Genomic DNA, 19,108 nt, shown 5'->3' with positions numbered 1-19,108 from the left:
GGAGAGCGACATCTTGAACCAACACCCCGCCCACTTGTTGACACCAAGTAACACCTGAGGTTCTCAGTGTGGCTGCTAAAAAAAAGGTCATCAACCAAAACCAGGACTGTTTGACCCTCCAAAGCTGAGCCAGAACGCACACATCCCATCCCACACATGATCTCGGTTCCCAGTTATGTTCCTGGATTAAAAACCTATCTAGTTATTCGTTAAAGTTATTACCTAGGTTTTATGGTAGGTAATTATGATGAATATGATCTCATTTATTAGTCAAACTTGAGCTCCTACATTAAGAAACTAGGACGCCATGTACTAAAGTCCCAGATTAAGAACTGGGTTGTGATATTAACAAGTGCCATGTTAAGAGATTGTACTATTGACTGATATGTTATGTCATTTAAAATCCTATATTGCTACTTACTATTAGAGGTAACTTAAAGTCAATGCGACTTATTTGAATAAACATTGTATTTGACAACTACCGGTTCTTCCCTTTTGTTTTTTTGCTTTCTCCTCTTAGTGAGCAAACTATAACAGTGTCAAGAGGGGACCGCAGTGTAGGCCTTAAGAGGCGGACCATTGCATGTAATATTAGACTATCCTTAAGAGGCTAGTTGTTACTGGTATCTGCACTGCAGGCGGACCATTGCAAAAGAATCAACTGTTCGGGACGCCCAGTCATCAGGAAGGGCCGACTATAACAACGTTTTCATTCCTCGCATTCAAGCGCGCGCGCCGGCGACCCTGCCGAAGAAAGGACGCACCTCAAGGACACTTTTCGAAAATGAGCCAATCAGGAGAGAGCTGGCGTCGCCCGTGCGACGCCATCTTTCTCTAGGCTAGTTGCGGAGTTAGTTGCTAGACCGCCGCGTTTAAGTCATGACCGTGTGTTTAAATGTCATAATTGATGTGAAGTGTAATCGGCTTATTAGTGAATAAACCTAAGTGCTCTATATTACATTGTGTTATTTGTTAACCTAGCGACAGATTTCCTTAACAATTGATAACATTTACATGCATATTTTACTACATTTATAAACACAAAGGAAACGATTCTCCTCTACACATGTACAGAATATGTGGACTAAAGGACCCAGTCCTATTATATTCCCTTGACAGCACGTGTCACTTGCAAGGGAGTGCGCAAATTACAAACGTGACTAAAGTGTTGTTGTGAGATTTAAACAGTACCTATACAAGGTAAACTCGCAACGAAATCTGGCCATAACAGATTCAGGTTCTTATTTGTCTTTCTTGTTCCCAGTTAGTTAGGGAAATTGACGAAAGAGATGTGCACAATTTTGTTACAGGCCAATTACTACGTACGGGGAGATTTGGCCCAATTTTGTTGTGTCACAACCAGAATCTAGACTCCAGACTAATTCCAGGGACAAAAAAGCAGTATTTTGCTACTGTGATTAAGTGGTTAGACGGCATAATATATAATTAATGTCAATCAGCAGTTTATATCTTTGTCAAGTTTGATGTACTAGTCATCGTCATTTATGTTTACAGTTGGAGTGCAAACACAATTCTAAATTATATATTTATGTGCGTGGTTTGCCTAACTTAAGATTATAATAAAGTCTGACCGGTTTATACTTCTAGATAGACAGTTTAAAACATCAAATTTCAGTTCATAGGGTAAGTACCTACTATTGGCTACGTTACGAGCATAATTAATTACTCGTGTATTTAAGTTATGGATTTTTGTGGTCAGAAATAAATGATTTTTATTTTTATTTTTTTTTATTATTAAGTAATATTTGTTGCTTAGATTGTGATTGTCTACAAAAAGTATTTTGTTCAAACATTAGTATCAAGCAAGGTGTTGAATAAAACAAACTAATTATCTGTTCTGTTTTAAACTGGGAAAACATAGGAAAAATAAAGCCCCAGGGGTTTTAAACTTCAACCTAAAACAGCAAACAAATGCGAGCAGTTGACAAAAAATAAATTAACTTTAAAATGGGTCGCCCACCGTGCATTTGCATTTTGTTCGTAGCGCCAGGAAGTTTTAAAATTGTGACCCAAACATTCTCATTTCAGTGTAAAAAAAAATCATATTATGTCCAGAACGGATCTAGAGGGAAATAATTCATCGCAGAGCTGAGTCAGGGGAATGCCTAATGTCTTTGCCATAAATTATAACGGCCACGACTCTTTGATAGAGAATGATTTATTAAACTAGGTCTTATAGCTTGCGTAATAAGACCCGAGTATTCCCTACATTAAGGGAATTAAGGCTTTGAAAAAGAATTGCAAATGCTGCGCGGTCAGTGGTTATGAACTGTTGGCATCAGGTTTCATTTGAATAAAGCGTAAGGCTAGGCTCACACGTCGTATTTTTTTCCCGTATACCGTATACGGGATTTTATCGAATACCGTATTGACAGGCAAATTTGTATGGGAACTTTCAAAATCGTTCATACAGCGTATATGCGAGACAGCCGTCTAGCCGTGTCAACGATTTTGAAAGTTGCCATTCAAATGTTGTCACTACGGTATTCGATCTCGTATTCGCTATGTGCACGACAGTCACGCAACCTAGTAGCCGCAAATCTAGGGGAAAACATCAATTCACTACATGTTATAAAACTACTCCAAAACTAATAACTACTGAACGGATTTTTATACGACTTCCATGCATAAATAGAGTGATTCTTGAGGAAGGTTTAGGTATATAACTTGTTATGGTTTTGTGAAAATTGGTTGAAATGTAACGATGTTGTCGGAAAAAATCACACTGGCTAGGAGCTTTAATCGAAGACGCTGCCTAATCCGTTTGACCTATAACAACACAATGTACAGTCAGCGTCAAATACTTTGTAGCAACCAAAGTAGCCAAATAGTTCGGTACACCATATATTTAGTATGGTGTACCGAACTATTTGGCCACTTTGACTGCTACAAAATATTTGACGCTGACTGTACTTATAGTGGGGTTGTCCCTCTTTCATGTATCTACAAAAAAGTCCACGATGTTGAATGTCTATCTTTTAAGGATAATTTACTATACCCATTCTTAACTTCTAGAAAAAGGTCACATAATATGTGGCATTTGCAAAGCTATTTACACGGATACAGTGTTAATAATTATCAAATTAACGTTACATAGTTAGATTAAGCATTTTATTCATATTACAATGGTCCCTTACAACATACAATTTAAATGAATATTTCAGGAGTAATCGTAAATTAAAGTTTCATTTCGAGCCATATAACTAGTACGAAATGTTAAAGACGCTATCCGCAGTTAGTTCAAATTTTTACCACCTTATGCGCTGAGATCGCTTTACTTACCCCCACCATGCACTTCGCACGGTCACAATACGCAGATAATATTGGTGTTATACAATTCTATCTATCTATACATTAATCTATATAAAGTTTGATTTTCTTTAAGAATTACTCTTAAAACAATGTGAATTTGTCGTAAAAGATAATGTGAATTTATCCACTAAATAACATATTGTGACGTGAGTTTTCCTTACCCGGCACTGGTCTTTCCCAGAGAAAACTCACGGACAATAATGATACTAAATTAACCAAATTTTAAAGCTAAAAAAGACTTCAAAGCAGGTGCTAACTAACTCTTTCCATCAGCTATTCAGGGCTTCTACAGTAGGTATATGAAATAAAAGGTTAGTTTTTGTGACACATAATTTATTACTCCATAAGAACACTGGAAACAACACTGCAGGTAAATCATTAATCAAGCCTTTAGCACCTTATTCTAAGAGTGTCAGCCGTTAGAGCATGGGTCGTGCCTTCGTCGGTCGTGGTTCTACAATTATTTACTCGCAGCCCTATCTAAGAATGTTAATCCCTAAATTGTCAATTTGCCATCACATAAGATTGGTACTGAATTTACTAATTAATTTTAATTTACATTACAAGCATGGAGAGTAAATGTTCACCGAACTCTCCACATGTGTCACGCCAGCTCAAACCCGTCGTGCCCTCCTCCGCTGTGCCGGAGCCAATAACCGCAGCTGATGACCGACCCATCACCGCGGAGCAGCGCAGAAAGGCTAAGGCTTCAGTTGAAAGGTAACATCTCCTCCAGCCAGCAGAAAAATGAAACTCTCATTTGCGAACTAATCACCAGGCACACAACTTGGTGTTTTACGTATAAATTTCCATACGGAAAGTATCGCCCAGTCAGCTGACAGAAACATTATTATTAGAAATCAGAAACATGTGGCATCCTAACCTTTCAAGAGAGATTATGCATTCTGAGTTTCTTACCAGCTGGAAATTCCTAGAATGGACTCATTTCGCAGCCCTGACAACCCCTCCCAACCACATTGTTCTACGAGCAGACTGAAAACAAAGCAAATGGTCAAATTATGCAAGAACGAGGATTTAACACAAAAAGGTTCAACCCAGAAGCCATTAATATATATTCTACTTACTGTTGGTGGCAAAATAAGTACTGCATGAGCGTCCTAGCTCATGAGCGCAGCGGCTACAACAAATTCTGGTCTCGGATTTACGTACCAAAGCACGATATACTTAGCTTCGCCAAATTACGGGAAAATGAAAAATTCGTGCCTGAAATACGGGACAACCCGTAAAATACTGGACATCTGGTCACCCTAGCCGTGGGCGAATAAAAGACGTGGGACAAGTAAATAATGACGCTTTCACGCGTTTTTTAATATTTTTGCCGAAAAATAAAAAATAAACAAATACCTATTGGTTACTTGAGTATTTATATTTATATGTAGTTACAAATTTTCCCTTGAATGATATTGTTAATTAAGCACTATATGTTACGTTTAGCCATACATAAAAAAAAATATCACAATAACTCATTTTATTCAAAACCACTCACTCAGATGCAATTTAAGATGAATGCATTGAGGTATTCAGGTATTGATCAATTAAATTTTGAGTGTAATTAGCGGGCGCTGGTCGTGGAAATGATAGTTATATTTATCCAAATAATTAAAAAAGGTTTTAGTGAAATGTCGTATTATATAAATAAATAAAAAATAAAAAGAAAAGTAAAAACTACTAATTCGCAATAAAAAAAATTGCAAACGCTAAAACAGCTATTGTCAAATAGCACTATTTGACCAGCTGTATTAAAAAAAGTAATGGCTTTATATTTAAATCCAAATAAATATACTTATATTAGCTAGGTTACTTATTAGAATAAAATGACGTTTAGCCTTATTATAAGAAAAAGTACTGAACACAGAAATACGATCTATTAAGTTCGGTAAACTATGCTGTCGTTCCTAGGGAAAGTTTTCTCAGTTCCACCGCGTTCACATTAAACTTCGTAGATACTCGTATATTGTGCTCAGTCCTTGTCAAAACCTAAATATTATTGATAGATTATGATATTGCTAAATTGTCCTGTTTTACAGGAATTATATGAAAGAATTTTACTCGTAGAACCTTTATTTAACTAACGAAGATATTTTAAAATCATATCAGTATGGATATTTACGTAAACAACTACTGATCAAAATCATTTTAAAGAACATAATATACATACACACAACACACATTTGAAGTTTAGCTAAATTCTTTTCAATCGTGACAGGTAGATATATATTAGTCTAGTTTATATGTTGGCGGCAAATCTTAAGATTAGGCAGATTGTTATGTTCCTGTTTAATGTTTTGACGGTAGTCACAGTAAACCCTTAGATAGGTCTGAAGCAACTTGCTTACAAAAAATTACACCCAATATATATGTCGGTGGACGATTGTAAGAAGCCAAATCGTGAAATTCCTTCATTTCGTGAAACGTGAAAACATCTTTGTCTCGTTCCCTGACTTCCCTGAGTCGACGGAGCCCCGCTTCGCGCTATTTCAGGTCAGTTTGCCCTTCGGGCGTCTGAAGCAACCTGACGAACCTAGGTTCCCGGGCAACATGGGCTCCATTTCGTGAAACGTGAAAACTCACGTTTCACGAAATGAAGGAATTTTACGATTTGACTTCTTACATTCGTCCACCAACATATATATTGGGTGTCACTTTAGTAAGTATGCGAATGTTCTCGTACAGAAATCTTTGATCAACTTTTATTAAAGTAACAACTCTCAAATAATAAAATCCAATCCTGGTCTCCCTCCATACAATCGTGTCGCATTAAACTATACTATGGAACAGTCGCCATCAGATATATCGAAGCGGCCAAGGTGCTCACAAATATCTGAACACGGCTTTATTGTCATGGCGTTAGTTAGATATGCAGATATTTTTGAGCACTTCGGCCGCTCCGATATATCTGATGGCGACTGAACACCTGTATTTTTTTGCATTTTCAGGGTTGCTCTAATGACAAAAGTTGCTCACAATAATGAGTACAGTCGCGTATGTTTATGTTGTAGAAACGTATATTTCTTTTATTAATCAAATAATCATGTGGCGCAGCCAATTGGTTAAATTAGTCAGCTAATGAAACGCCTAGGCCATTCTTAGTGAACATTAATTAGCACGAGCGCTTAAACAACAACTTGCCCCCTTGTAAAACAAATGACTATAGTTACTGGTATGAAAACATTCCTTTCAGTGCATTTACTACCTTAACAATAAAATTCTGCTCAGATAATTTTAAACATATCGCCTGCTTAGCGACTTCTGGCTGGCTGTATTGCCTGAAACCATAGTTAAGTAAATACCGGATGTACATCAACCATGTTTCCAGCCATCATTGGAGCAAGCTCATTACTGCTGAAAGCCAGTTATCTTGCCATAAAATATAGCGCCATTACAACCCTCTTAATGTTGTTAAGATTTGTTTAGGTTCTGGGCTGGTATAGGTTATTCACGACGTGGGAAACATTCAAAATTCGCACTTGCTATGTAAATGTGGACGTGCTAGCTAATCTTGAGGTTCGCTATTTCGGATTAACTATACAAATAAATTGAACAAAGGATAGTAAACTAGAATTCTTAAATAATGGGTGTAATTTTTTAGGTGACACGATAATACTGGTTGCCATGAAAGATTTTTACATTACATAACATTATTCTAAAAATAAAATAAAAATCCCGGACGTCTACCACCAGTTTGACACTGACATATTCGCTAGCGCGTGCGTAACCTAACTTTCTATGCATCTCGCTCGTACTCGCATATTTGTACGAGCGAGATGAAAAATGAAAATGAATAAATGTGAAATGATATATTGGTACACAATCAATAGGTTTCAACTAGAACCAAAACAAGTGCTTCCTTTTAAGTAAAACAAATACTTGTGCCAGAAGGCTCCGCTCTTCCATTGATGACAAGGTTTACTATAATAATCTTAAGTCTTAAAGCTTATACTTAATATAAGGTAAGATATATAGGTACGTAAATTTTAAACCATGCAATTTTACAATATTCAATTTAACATGCGAGTGTGTATATGTAACATGCGAGATGTATAGAAAATACGAGTAAGTACGCAGACGTCGCAGACGAGGCAGTCGTGGTAAGATCACCTGATCCTTTTTTGCAATTTCCGGGTTGCTCTTATAACAACAGTTGCAAACATTATTGAGTACAGTAATAGGGCAGGTACAGGTGGACTGCAACCCGAATGCAATTTGTATAGGAACGTTGCAGTTGGCGAGCAGTTTTCATACAAGTTGCAGTCGGGTTGCAGTCCGTCTGTATCGGCTCTTAAATATTACATCCAGTATATACGTTAGGTATTTCTCGGTTAGAATTGATTACCTATTCAATCAAACAGATATTAATTGTATGTACCCTTACCACGGCTTTAGGGCTGATGTAAACTATACCGATGTCAGAGAGAGGCAGTCCACGGTATTAGATTAAAACCGTGGACATCCCAAATTTGGTCACTTACAAATCTAGCTTGAATTCAGCACAATTTATTCAAACCTAGCCTAAGCACTAGGGTGACCCCAAATCACTGCACCGGCCGGACGTTTAAATGGAATGTCTAATGTAGTTGTCCGGGCTGAATTATTGGCGCCCGGACTAATGGGCCGGGCTGTCCCGCGATACCGCTTGATTTATACATACCCCGATGTTTTCCTACTCGATCCGAGCGTTTTATCTCGCGGTACACAGAGTAAATGGTAATCATTTGACACCTCTTGCTACGGCCATAGCTTAGCATAGCTAGACTAGTGAATGTCCAACTAATTACACACACACAATCATGTTACGATTACTGAGATCCAAGTTTGTCCTAAATACTGCGCCAAGCCGTTCCAACTCTTCCAAGGAAATGGTTTTTTAATGGTTGCGTACCCCACCACGGGACCCTATTACTAAGACTCCGCTGTCCGTTCGTCTGTCCGTCTGTCACCGGGCTGTATCTCATGAACCGTGATAGCTAGACAGTTGAAATTTTCACATATGATGTATTTCTGTTGCCGCTATAACGACAAATACTAAAAACAACAGAAACATCGGTCGGCGAGTCCGACTCGCACTTGTCCGGTTTTTTTATTACTCGTGATTTGAAGTTCGTCTGAAGTCTCGTTGACCTTTAAAAAGGACTATTTCTTGTGAGTCGTACTGTCAACGTCATCAATAGTATGCTTGTTTGAATCCTTTCAATTGACTCTATCGACACATTATGACATAGAAAAACAAAATATTTAACATACGTAAACGCAAACCCTAGTCGGACGGTCACATAAATCATGTAACTCGTCGTTTGACAGTCGCTAAATCAATTTCTGGCTCCGTCCGAGCTTTGACCAATCGAATAATCCTAGCCTTGGATATATTAGGGCGGGTTATTGCCAAAAATGTTTACATATTTCTGTCAGACTCAGGTTAGTTTTGTATTCAGAAACCAAAATAAATACCTATTTAAATAATACTGATATAAATACTATGTTCCTACAACGTGATTACCCGTATAAAATTGTTTACCTCAAGCGATCGCACGCTTAAAATATGTTATCAATATTCTTTTGATATCTACGCTACGTCTAATGTACCTAACACGTGTATATTTGTGACGAATGGCGCGAATGAGATGTCAGCGATTCGATTTCGACTTGAAAGAGGAGGTTTATTTACGACGAAAACGGCAGTATGGAGAATTATTTCAATAATTCGTTTGTTTATTATTTTACGACAACGGCTATCCCAATAATATGGAAGGTAGAGGCAAGGAACAGAATCTCCATATACCGAGAAGTGTCCGACAAAAAACCATAAATAGGTGGCGCTACAATACCTAGAATACTTGAGAAAAAAATCGAATCATAGACAGCGCACTTCACTCCGTCAATAACGCCTAGGTTCTTAGCTACTCTAGCGCTACTCTGGAGAGATTTGGAACTATTATTTATAGCTGACAGCTGGTCACTTTTGCAACAATTCTGCCTAAGGAATTTCTGTTCCTTGCCTCTACCTTCCATACCCAATAATATTCGGCATTGACAGGAGTAAATTTAAAAAGTATTGAAATGACAGATTTTGCGTCCGTTCATAATAATGATTGTATATCAATTTAACGAAATTAATAGGTGAACCAATTGACAAGAAACTACCAAAGATAAATAGTTAACGCAGCATGTTTTCAGAAAGTTATTAATACAATATTAAAATTAGTTGTTTTAAGCGATTAATTACGTGCAACGGCGGATGATAAAATATTTACGATTGAGTTTAATATTACAAGGCCAACAAAGGCAATCGCTGCAGATGAATAATGAAATTTTACTGATTAATATTATATGTTCAGACTACAAAAGTAAATATTGATGCCAATTTTCATGTGATTAATTTTATCTTTGTTTCTTAAAATATGGGTGAAAATTCAAACCTTATTTGTTAATAAACCGAAAAACTTTGGTGTCGGCGGAATCGAATTTCTGGCTATGCATAATAAGTAGGTAGATTCGTGGGTGACCTCTTAACATACCCTACTGCGCCTTTCTGTAACAATTTTGTCTTTTAATTTTGAATTTTGTTACGTACGACTAACCTGCTCCACACTGCTAATACTGATTGTCCTGAATTTTTGTTTTTAAACTTGTATATAATAATTCCATAAAAGGCAGAATAAGAAAATAAAATCATACCATATATATATATATATATATATATATATATATATATATACAGGGTGCTCGCGAGGAACCCATATAACTTTACCACCATGTTCTTGACCATCTTTAGAAAATAAAATGTCATATAAAGTAAACTGGATTCGGCTTAGTTTGCGAGTAATTAATATTTTTTATTTAAGAAAAAATCCAGTATAATGCACCTTTAGGATAGCGACGTTGCAAGACCGCATCACATTATCTGTCTGACGTAAATTGCAGAAGCTCGTTCCTGTCACTATCATTGACATGTGTCATTGAAAATAAATACGTAGAATCTTAAAATTCTATTATAAAATTAATACAAAATTACTTAACGCACAAGAATTGATAAATTTAACCGTCTTAGTTTTATTTTGAAGTGACACGTATTTATTCATAAGAATGCATATTTCTTAATGATCGATTGATTTCTTATGATGGCAGAACAACGAAGCTAAGTTTTTGCTACTTCGGGTAAAAATTGGACACCTATTCAGTTTAAATCGTGAAAACTACACATGAAACTAAATAAACAGTTCGAAGTGTTTTTATTACCCATACCATTATTGTTTGATTGTATTAAAGCTAAATAAAGTAACACAAATTTTAATAAGATTATTTATTTATTACCCTACAAACAAAAAAGTATGATCACTGTCAGGAATTGCAATAGGTACCCTTCTCATTCTACCAGCTTGTTCGTCTACGTGCACTTCGTAGAATCCGTGAATCCGTAACCACTCAACTAGATACTGCTTCAGTATTAGTACTCGCAGTATTTTCTATTACAGCATCCTTAATACATTTTTCACTGAGCAGCACTAAAAAAACAATTTACTCTCCTTTCCACTGATTAAAAAGTCTGCCGTCTAAGTTAAACCGCACGATTTGTCCAATTATTAGGAAAATTATTATTGGTCGCACTGTTTAAATAAATGTTATAAACGTGAGACATCATATTGATATTAGAATCAATACCAACAATGTCACCCATCGTTCATGTGACTGATGTCATTATTTAAAGTACTTACGAGTATAAAACACACTCGAAGGAAATTTCCAAGTGGCCAGTATGTATCATAATCCATGAAGATTGATAAAATATTACTAAAATTATTTACGTATCGACAATAATAAACTGGTAATAATTTTAATGCGTACTTAAAACATTTATTTTCACAGTGCGATATTTTTAACTTTTGGATCCATGCAATAGGTAGGTACTTAGTTCTAGTGATATGTATCTACAGCTAGATGGCTGCCTAGGATTTTATTTTTTCTTACTTTGACTTATTAATTATGACTTCCTTTAAATGTCATATTTTTGTTGCATTGCTTGAAGACCAAAAAGTACATTTAAAAAAAAGTATACCGACAATGCCACGTACATTCCCACCAGAACATGTCGCAGATATTATTGTTAAATGTTACCTAGAGTCATACATGTAATTTTTTGGATTACGGGGGTGGCTTAGCGTAAAGCTAAAACTCCCAGGTAAAATAAATGAAAAAAAAAAAAAAAAAACGTACGGCTTCTGCAACGGTAACTCCGTGCAGGCCGTTGAGGAGTACCGGCGAAGATACCCTAATCGGCGTGTGCCCCATTATTCTACGATTACGGACATGTTTCGACAATTGCGAGAAAGAGGAATTCGGCCGCACAACTCCGAGCGAGCTGTGGGATTGAATGACGCGACTGAAGACAGGCTACTTAATTTAATTACGGAAGATCCTTCCTTGTCAACTAGACGCGTAGGCATGATGTGTGGGGTCAGCGACCTCACCGTGTGGCGATGTTGGAAAAAGTATGGTCTTTATCCTTACCACCTCAGAAAAGTTCAGGGACTGATCGAAAACGACGGCTTTTCAAGACTTGCCTACTGTCAGAGAATTAATCAAAAACTTCTTCAGAACCCAAATTTCCTTAAAACTATTTTATGGACTGATGAAGCTCAATTCACGAGATCAGGGGTATTCAATTCACGCAACTGTCATATGTCGATGGAGGAAAACCCGCACGCAATCAGGGAATCCTCGCACCAACATCAATTTTCAGTCAATATGTGGGCAGGCATTATTGACGATAAATTGATAGGGCCGGTGGAGCTCCCTGCTAGACTAAATTCAGAAAGCTACCTACATTTTTTGCGAAACAACTTGATCATTCTCCTCGAAGACATCGATTTGGAGACTCTGCGTTTAATGTGGTTTCAACACGACGGAGCTCCCCCCCCATTATGGTCTCGTGGTACAGGATTATCTTAACCAACAGTTTCCAAATAGATGGATTGGTCGAGGATCTCCAACGATACAGTGGCCTCCGAGATCACCAGATCTAACCCCTTTAGATTTTTATCTATGGGGCACTATGAAGAATATGGTCTATTCAAAACCAATTAATTCAAGGGAAGAATTGATCCTAAAAATCACGGAAGCCGCTCAGAACCTGAAAGACTGGCCAGCTCAACTAAACCAACAAATGCGTACAAGAATAAATTTATGTGTTGACAAGGGAGGATCCCACTTTGAAAATTTTTTACCTTGAAGAGTGGCGAAAGCAACCGTAAAAGTTAAAAGCATTTTAAGAGTATTTAAGTTTTTTGATAAGAATCGTAGTTATGTTGTTCTCCTTATGTAGTTTAAATGTTATTTTTAGTTACATCTAACAACAAGAGGCGATTCTCGCTGAAAAAAGGCAATGTTTACATTTCGTGAAGTCTTTTCTTTTCTTTCTCTTCTTTCTTCCCTTTCTACAGTGTTCTGACAACACTGCCAGATATTGACTTACAGATTGAAAATATGTTTACACTTTTGAACCTAATTACAAAGAAATAAGGTGAAAAATTGTAAACATATTTTTGACGTCGACTGTACAACTACGATTTAAATCGCCGGTGGTTGATCATAATATTCATAATTATCATAATCCTGCGGGCGGAAATACTAGTGTGTGGCAAGCCTTAAATAAGTAAATCATACATGGGTAAAGAGATCCGATTGCACATTATGTACATTCTGGTTTGAAATAATTTGTTTGACAAGAAATGTCTATGTGACTTACTTGCCGTTCTAGTGAAAAGAGATAGAGACAATAACAAACGTTGCCAGCTCGTCCTAAGGCATTGTGTTACTGGTGAACCAAAAATAATTTATTTAATTTGTATGAAAAGTTAAAAAAGTTAAAAATCTAATTTCGACCTATGTTTATATAATGTTTTTTAATTATTACGACCTCAGCTATATGCTGGTAAAGTTATATGGGTTCCTCGCGAGCACCCTGTATATATATATATTTTAACGAACCTATAAAGTGTCCCACTGCTGGGAAAATGCTTCCCCCGTAGACTTCCAATCTTCCCGATTAACGGCAACATCCGTCCAGTTGCTGAGAAATGCGTCCAGGTCGTCCCGCCATCTCCTCTTAGGCCGACCATGCCGGCGTTTACGTTGTGGCCCCCATTCCGCAGCTAGTTTAGCCCACCTCTGACCTCGGTAGGTGCATACGTCGTATATGGCCTGCCCAGTCCCACTTTAGCCTAGCGGTTTTGACCCCAGCGTTAATGTTTTTATCTTAAGTTAATAGATATAAATAAATAATGAAAATACAACTATTATTAGTCTTCTTCTGTTCTTGTGAAGCTTTCCTGTATGCGTGGAAAAAGTTTTCGTTTAAAAAATATTTCCTAAACCGAGAGAAAATGGCACGACACTAACCAAAACCTTTATTTATCGAATAACCAATACCATCCAAACAGCAATATATCCCAGTACTCCGATATATCTTGACGTACATGGATCGCTTGCGTAGCTAGTCGGCATAGACCAGACACTTACTAGATAGAGCATTAAATAACTACTATTTTTTCTTCTTTACCATCATACAATTTGAAGTACGGTGCATACTAATTTAATAATCAATCATTTCAGTTACGTCTAAGTACAATGCGTACACTTTTCATTTAGTTTAAAGCGTTGACGTAAGTTGTGACACTATGCATAATGCTGCGACCACACATATCGGGATTCAGCGAATATTCATGATGGCGTCTTGGATAGCAAGAGACGCCATCACAAATATTAAATAATATAAATTAGTCTGTGATTATTCAAGTGGGACGGCTACTGATCGGCCTATGGAACTCTCCGCGCTACCTCAGATTCATGCCTACGCGTACACTCACCGCAGACGCTACAAAAAGCCAGTCGGCTGCCACACGCGCTCACCGACGGACGACATAAAATGATTTTTTATACAGTTGCTCAAAAAGTGATACTTTACGTAGCTGTTTAGCGTGCGGAAAGTTGGATTTCGCGAACTAGTGCTTTTTAGTTTTCCAGTTGTTCCAATTTATGACTACTTATCGATGAGTGTTAATGTTAGTTTCCTTTAAAAGTCGTAATCAACATTAAAACCTACTGTTAATGTAAAAATAATAAATATAAGCATATTTCATATTTTATTACTTACCTCTTCATCAGTATAACACGTTTATTTTTTAATAATGAATATTGAAAAACCATTCTTAATAAGTTGTCTGAATGGAACGGAATAACTGCCGAAACGCCTGTCAAAGCAGAGGCGTTATTTTTTTACCGCAAGAATGTTTTAAGTTGCCAAAGGGAACATTCGATATCGTTTTCATACAATTTAAATATACGATACACAAATAATCGTAAATAACGATACTTAGGTAATAACAGTGTAATATTTTATACAATTGTTTCTGTCTTATAGAACATGCATAAACAAAGTACTTGTTGTTTTTCTTATTTTTTCGCAACTGTATTAAAAAACGTCGTTCGCTACATGTGCGGAAATGTGATTTTAATGACATACTTTCCGCACTAGCATCGATATGTACTAATAGAAATGTAAAAACCCCATTTAGTTTTTGCCATAATAGTTAGCAAAATTTTGCGACAAACTTTTACGAGGTGTATTTTGTGGTTTGCTAGGTAATAGGGCGTAAAAAGTAAAAACTCGTTATTAAATCAATCAATCGAAATTAAATTCGTTAATGGATATTTTAATGCAACTGTAACTATGCATGTGTATATAGATGGGTTGTTATATGTATAGTTATTATTTGCAATTTTAAATACCTGCCTGCTAAATATTTGTCCAGGAAATCAGGACGAAAAAACGTTTAAAACACAGGAAAGTGTCCTATACTAAAAATATTCAATTGAAACAGGTGTAATAATGGTTTTATAAAATAACTAAACTAAGAAACTAACTTTTTCATTCAGCCTGTTTACTTAATTCACTTATTTATAAAATCATTTCTAAGCGTCGTCAACCCTAGCGCTACTTCACTTCGCCCGGGTGTTGAAGGTCGCTCCATTGTATTATTGCGTAGGTATTTAACCCGTGCGTATTTGATTGCTTGTTCAATAAAAGATACGTATCTGTTCGTAAGAACTATGATATACATGCTAATTCGAACGTACACTGACATCTGAATGATATCTAAATGTCATTAGATGTCGTGCATTTCGTTCGTACTTTTTCCGCACAAGTATTGTGTTCTGTTATTAGAGTGCCTATGTGTGGACACGGAAGTTTTTTGTTAACGCTTTATAATGCAGAGTCTGATATGAGGTAGTGTATACGCGTCTGTATCGATGTAGTTTGACAAATGAGGTATTGTCCGTATCGGATGACGCATCGATTGGTGGTACGCTCATTAATCTCCTTAAACCGATTACGGAGTTGTGTCCATTTGTTTTGTCCCGGTCCCGACAAATTTGGAGGATATGATTTGCTGTTGCGTGTTATCAATGACATTGATTAAATATCTTTGAAAAGTCGTTCTTAAAAGCTACGAATTCCATAACGATAACATAGTAATAAATGAAAAGTGGAAAAATTCACTCACTCGGGCGTGATTGGAACTGCGACTCTGGACCACTAGTTACCGCGACTTCACTTATCTGATGGTTACTTATCCGTCGCGTAGATACTTGCACGCCTTATCCCTCCTTTTTAAGGTGCTGTTCTGCCTCTCTTTCCCACTTTATCTTCCAGAACGGTTTAGATTTTTGGTGGATGGAAGTGACCACCGAGTAACTATTTTTTGGTGGAATATAGTATTTTCCAGAATAAGACATTAAAAATATAGTACATTTCAAAAAAATATAGTACTTTTAGATAAAATGCTTAACGTAAGTGTAAATACATTTAATCATACTTACTAGCACTCTGTTAAGATTAGTTATGGTAACGATATTAGAGCAAAAATATAAAATTGATAGATTTAGTCGTTGAAATTGTACTTCTTTTGTTACGCAATATCTAAATAACAAGTATTGGTTTCTATTAGCACGTTTTCTCATTTTGCCTTTTAATAATGAGGTCGCAAGCGTGCGTCCCCGGTAATATGTGACGAGAAGGGACAGTTTTTAAAAATTCATCAAAAAACTATGGTAGTAAATTATACAAAATTATGTATAAAAACAGTTTTAGCAAATGTTGTAGATTGTTTAAGTATCAAAATTACGTTGAAATTAAGTCGATTTTCAGAGAAATAGTCACTTGTTTTGAAGTTAGTTCTGGAGAAAATTGATTACGTCTAACTTTCATTCAAATAACTAAATTCAATTTTATAATAACAAAACTGTAGTTTATTAAAGTTGAAGTACAGGATATGTGAAATACAAAATTACCATTTTTAGCAGTCCAAACTTTACGAAATTTACAAATAAGATCAACAAAATCAGTGCGTTACGCGCGTTTACCTAAACGCCCATCAGAAAAACAATCATTACTAATTAAATGAGTCTATTAAAAAAAAAAAAGGTTACAAGACGCGCTAATAGAAACCAGTACTTGTTATTTCTAATAGTTAACAGAAGTTGTACAATTTCATCGACTAAATCTATGAATTTAACATTGTTGCGACTAAAATCGATAACGGCCTCTTAACTATTCCTTTTGTGTAGACCACTCTCTGTTATCAAAATCATCCTATTCCTAGACTCCAGCTAACATGCCATCAGTTAGTCATATATGTAAAACTGCTCACTCGTCATCTCATACGCCCAGTAATAATAGGGAGTAAAAAAAAATCTTTTTAATAACAATATTTATTTAAAGATAAATTTATATTTTTTATTGAGCTTTGTGCACTTTTTAGTAATGTCTAATTTTTAATAAAATGAGACAGCGATTCAGTAAATTCATACTGAATATTTATGACAATTTAATAGCTCACTTTTTATTAAATTTATGTCAGCCTTGTTGCATTCCTCACGCCATTTTGTCTTCATACTTGAAATAATTTTATTTGATTAGAATTAAATTGATAATCGATCTTGAACAAATTAGAAGGATGTCGGAAATATAGTATTTTAGCGTACTATATATTTTTTCAACAGCATATAGTACAGAGAGCCAAAATATAGTACAATACTATATAATATAGTACGGTTGGGAACCCTACCACCGACTGCGATTTAGCGCGGATCTTTCACTCTCTTTTCCTCCCCACAAACATCGCTCTTACGATAAATCATTCAAGGTATAATATGTGAGGTAATGTCATTCAGTAGCGTCGCTGAAGGCACATAAATATTTTAACGCCGCGTACAATTTATTGATATGATATTTAGGATTATCTACTTTAGATATTAGAGCCAAATTTGAATAGCTTTTCCAGGATTAATATCTTACAAGCCTGTCAGAATCTAATATCGCCCATAATGTATACGCATAATCCCAGCGGAGATTCTAACCGTTACTTCTAATATGTACCTACTGAGAAAATAGTCTTTCCAAGATCTATTTTTGGTACTTAACTTTTGTGTTAGAAAAACATACTTCATTCGGAATGATGGATCGTGTTTCGCGAGAATTTATTCATTTCACTAGCAGTGTTCAAGCGTACCTCTCCATATTTAGCTATACCTCATATAAGGTACAATGATAATATTATTAAGAAATACATAAGTACTTGTTGGAGACAATATCATGAAGTTCTTGTTACTGTTGTAAACTATTATACACCGTGTTTTTTTTCGTTTAATTTAAGGGTGCATCCCTGAGCTTAAATTAAGTAACTTTCTCAAAGACACCGGTATTCTAATTAACTCCATTTCGGAGATAATCAATATTTAATTTTTATCTTATAAGGCCCTTACGAGCGTGTACACTTGCCTTAGGGCCTGTTTACATATTGATTAGTGTTTAGTATGCGATAACACATTTGCTACTAAACGTAAATACTATCTCGGACGATTGATGTTCGAAATGACAGTGATATGTCACAGTTTTCAATTGTTTGGTTGAGTTAAATGTAATGCCCGTGTTACACCAACGCTATATGCAACATTTCATTACTTTTTATAAAAATAATAATAATTTAAAAAATAAAATAAAGAGTTTGTTTTGAAAATTAACTATGTCATTTAGTTTCCCTTAACGTTCTTACTGATACCCCGAAGTTAACGGAAAAAAAAAAAAAACACGGTGTATAATATTTCTTTTTCTGTAGTGAAATAGACAGAACAAAATTAATCCAAAACTATCGTATAACCTGTTCTGCGCCATGCCGGGTTCAAAGCTCCCCATAACACTTTTAACGTTTGCTAATGATTCCAATTTATAAGTCACTTTTAGGTGCCTATTCACATATTTTCTTCGTTTGTTTTTTTAATCATCGTTTTTGTTCATAATTTTTAGACGCTTATTTTTTAAATAGTTTATGTACTGCTCAAAATCATGTGATATAAATAATTTTTAATTGTTTTTTAGTAATGTGTATTTCACCTAGTTTGCATTGACACCAGGATAAGAAGTACGCTTTACGTCTTCGTGGCACATGCCCTATAACTGTGAATTGATATATTTTCCAAGTTCTCACACTGTCAAAGCGGTTTTGTATGCGCTACTCTACGCTAACCATCAATTGAAAACGAAACATAAAAGCATCACAACAATAGGAACAGCTAATTAAATTAGACTAACAGTTTGACTTCTGTATTGATATTCAAATTTATTCGAACGGCGAATTCTGTGTGTTACTCATTATTTTGAACAAATACAATAGTCCGATCTTCAAACAGACGTTTGTTCCTG

General features: G+C 35.8%; 1 protein-coding gene across 1 annotated transcript in view; it reads right to left on the bottom strand.

The window, feature by feature from the left end:
- Positions 1-19,108, bottom strand: part of LOC133519218 (cell adhesion molecule Dscam2) — a 245,798-nt gene that overhangs the window by 135,387 nt on the left and 91,303 nt on the right. The window lies entirely within an intron of this gene.

Source organism: Cydia pomonella, chromosome 6 (assembly GCF_033807575.1).
Source record: "Cydia pomonella isolate Wapato2018A chromosome 6, ilCydPomo1, whole genome shotgun sequence".
In the NCBI taxonomy this organism is placed as follows: domain Eukaryota; kingdom Metazoa; phylum Arthropoda; class Insecta; order Lepidoptera; family Tortricidae; genus Cydia; species Cydia pomonella.
The sequence above is the reverse complement of the archived record's forward strand: the minus strand, read 5'-3'. Positions and strand labels throughout refer to the sequence as shown.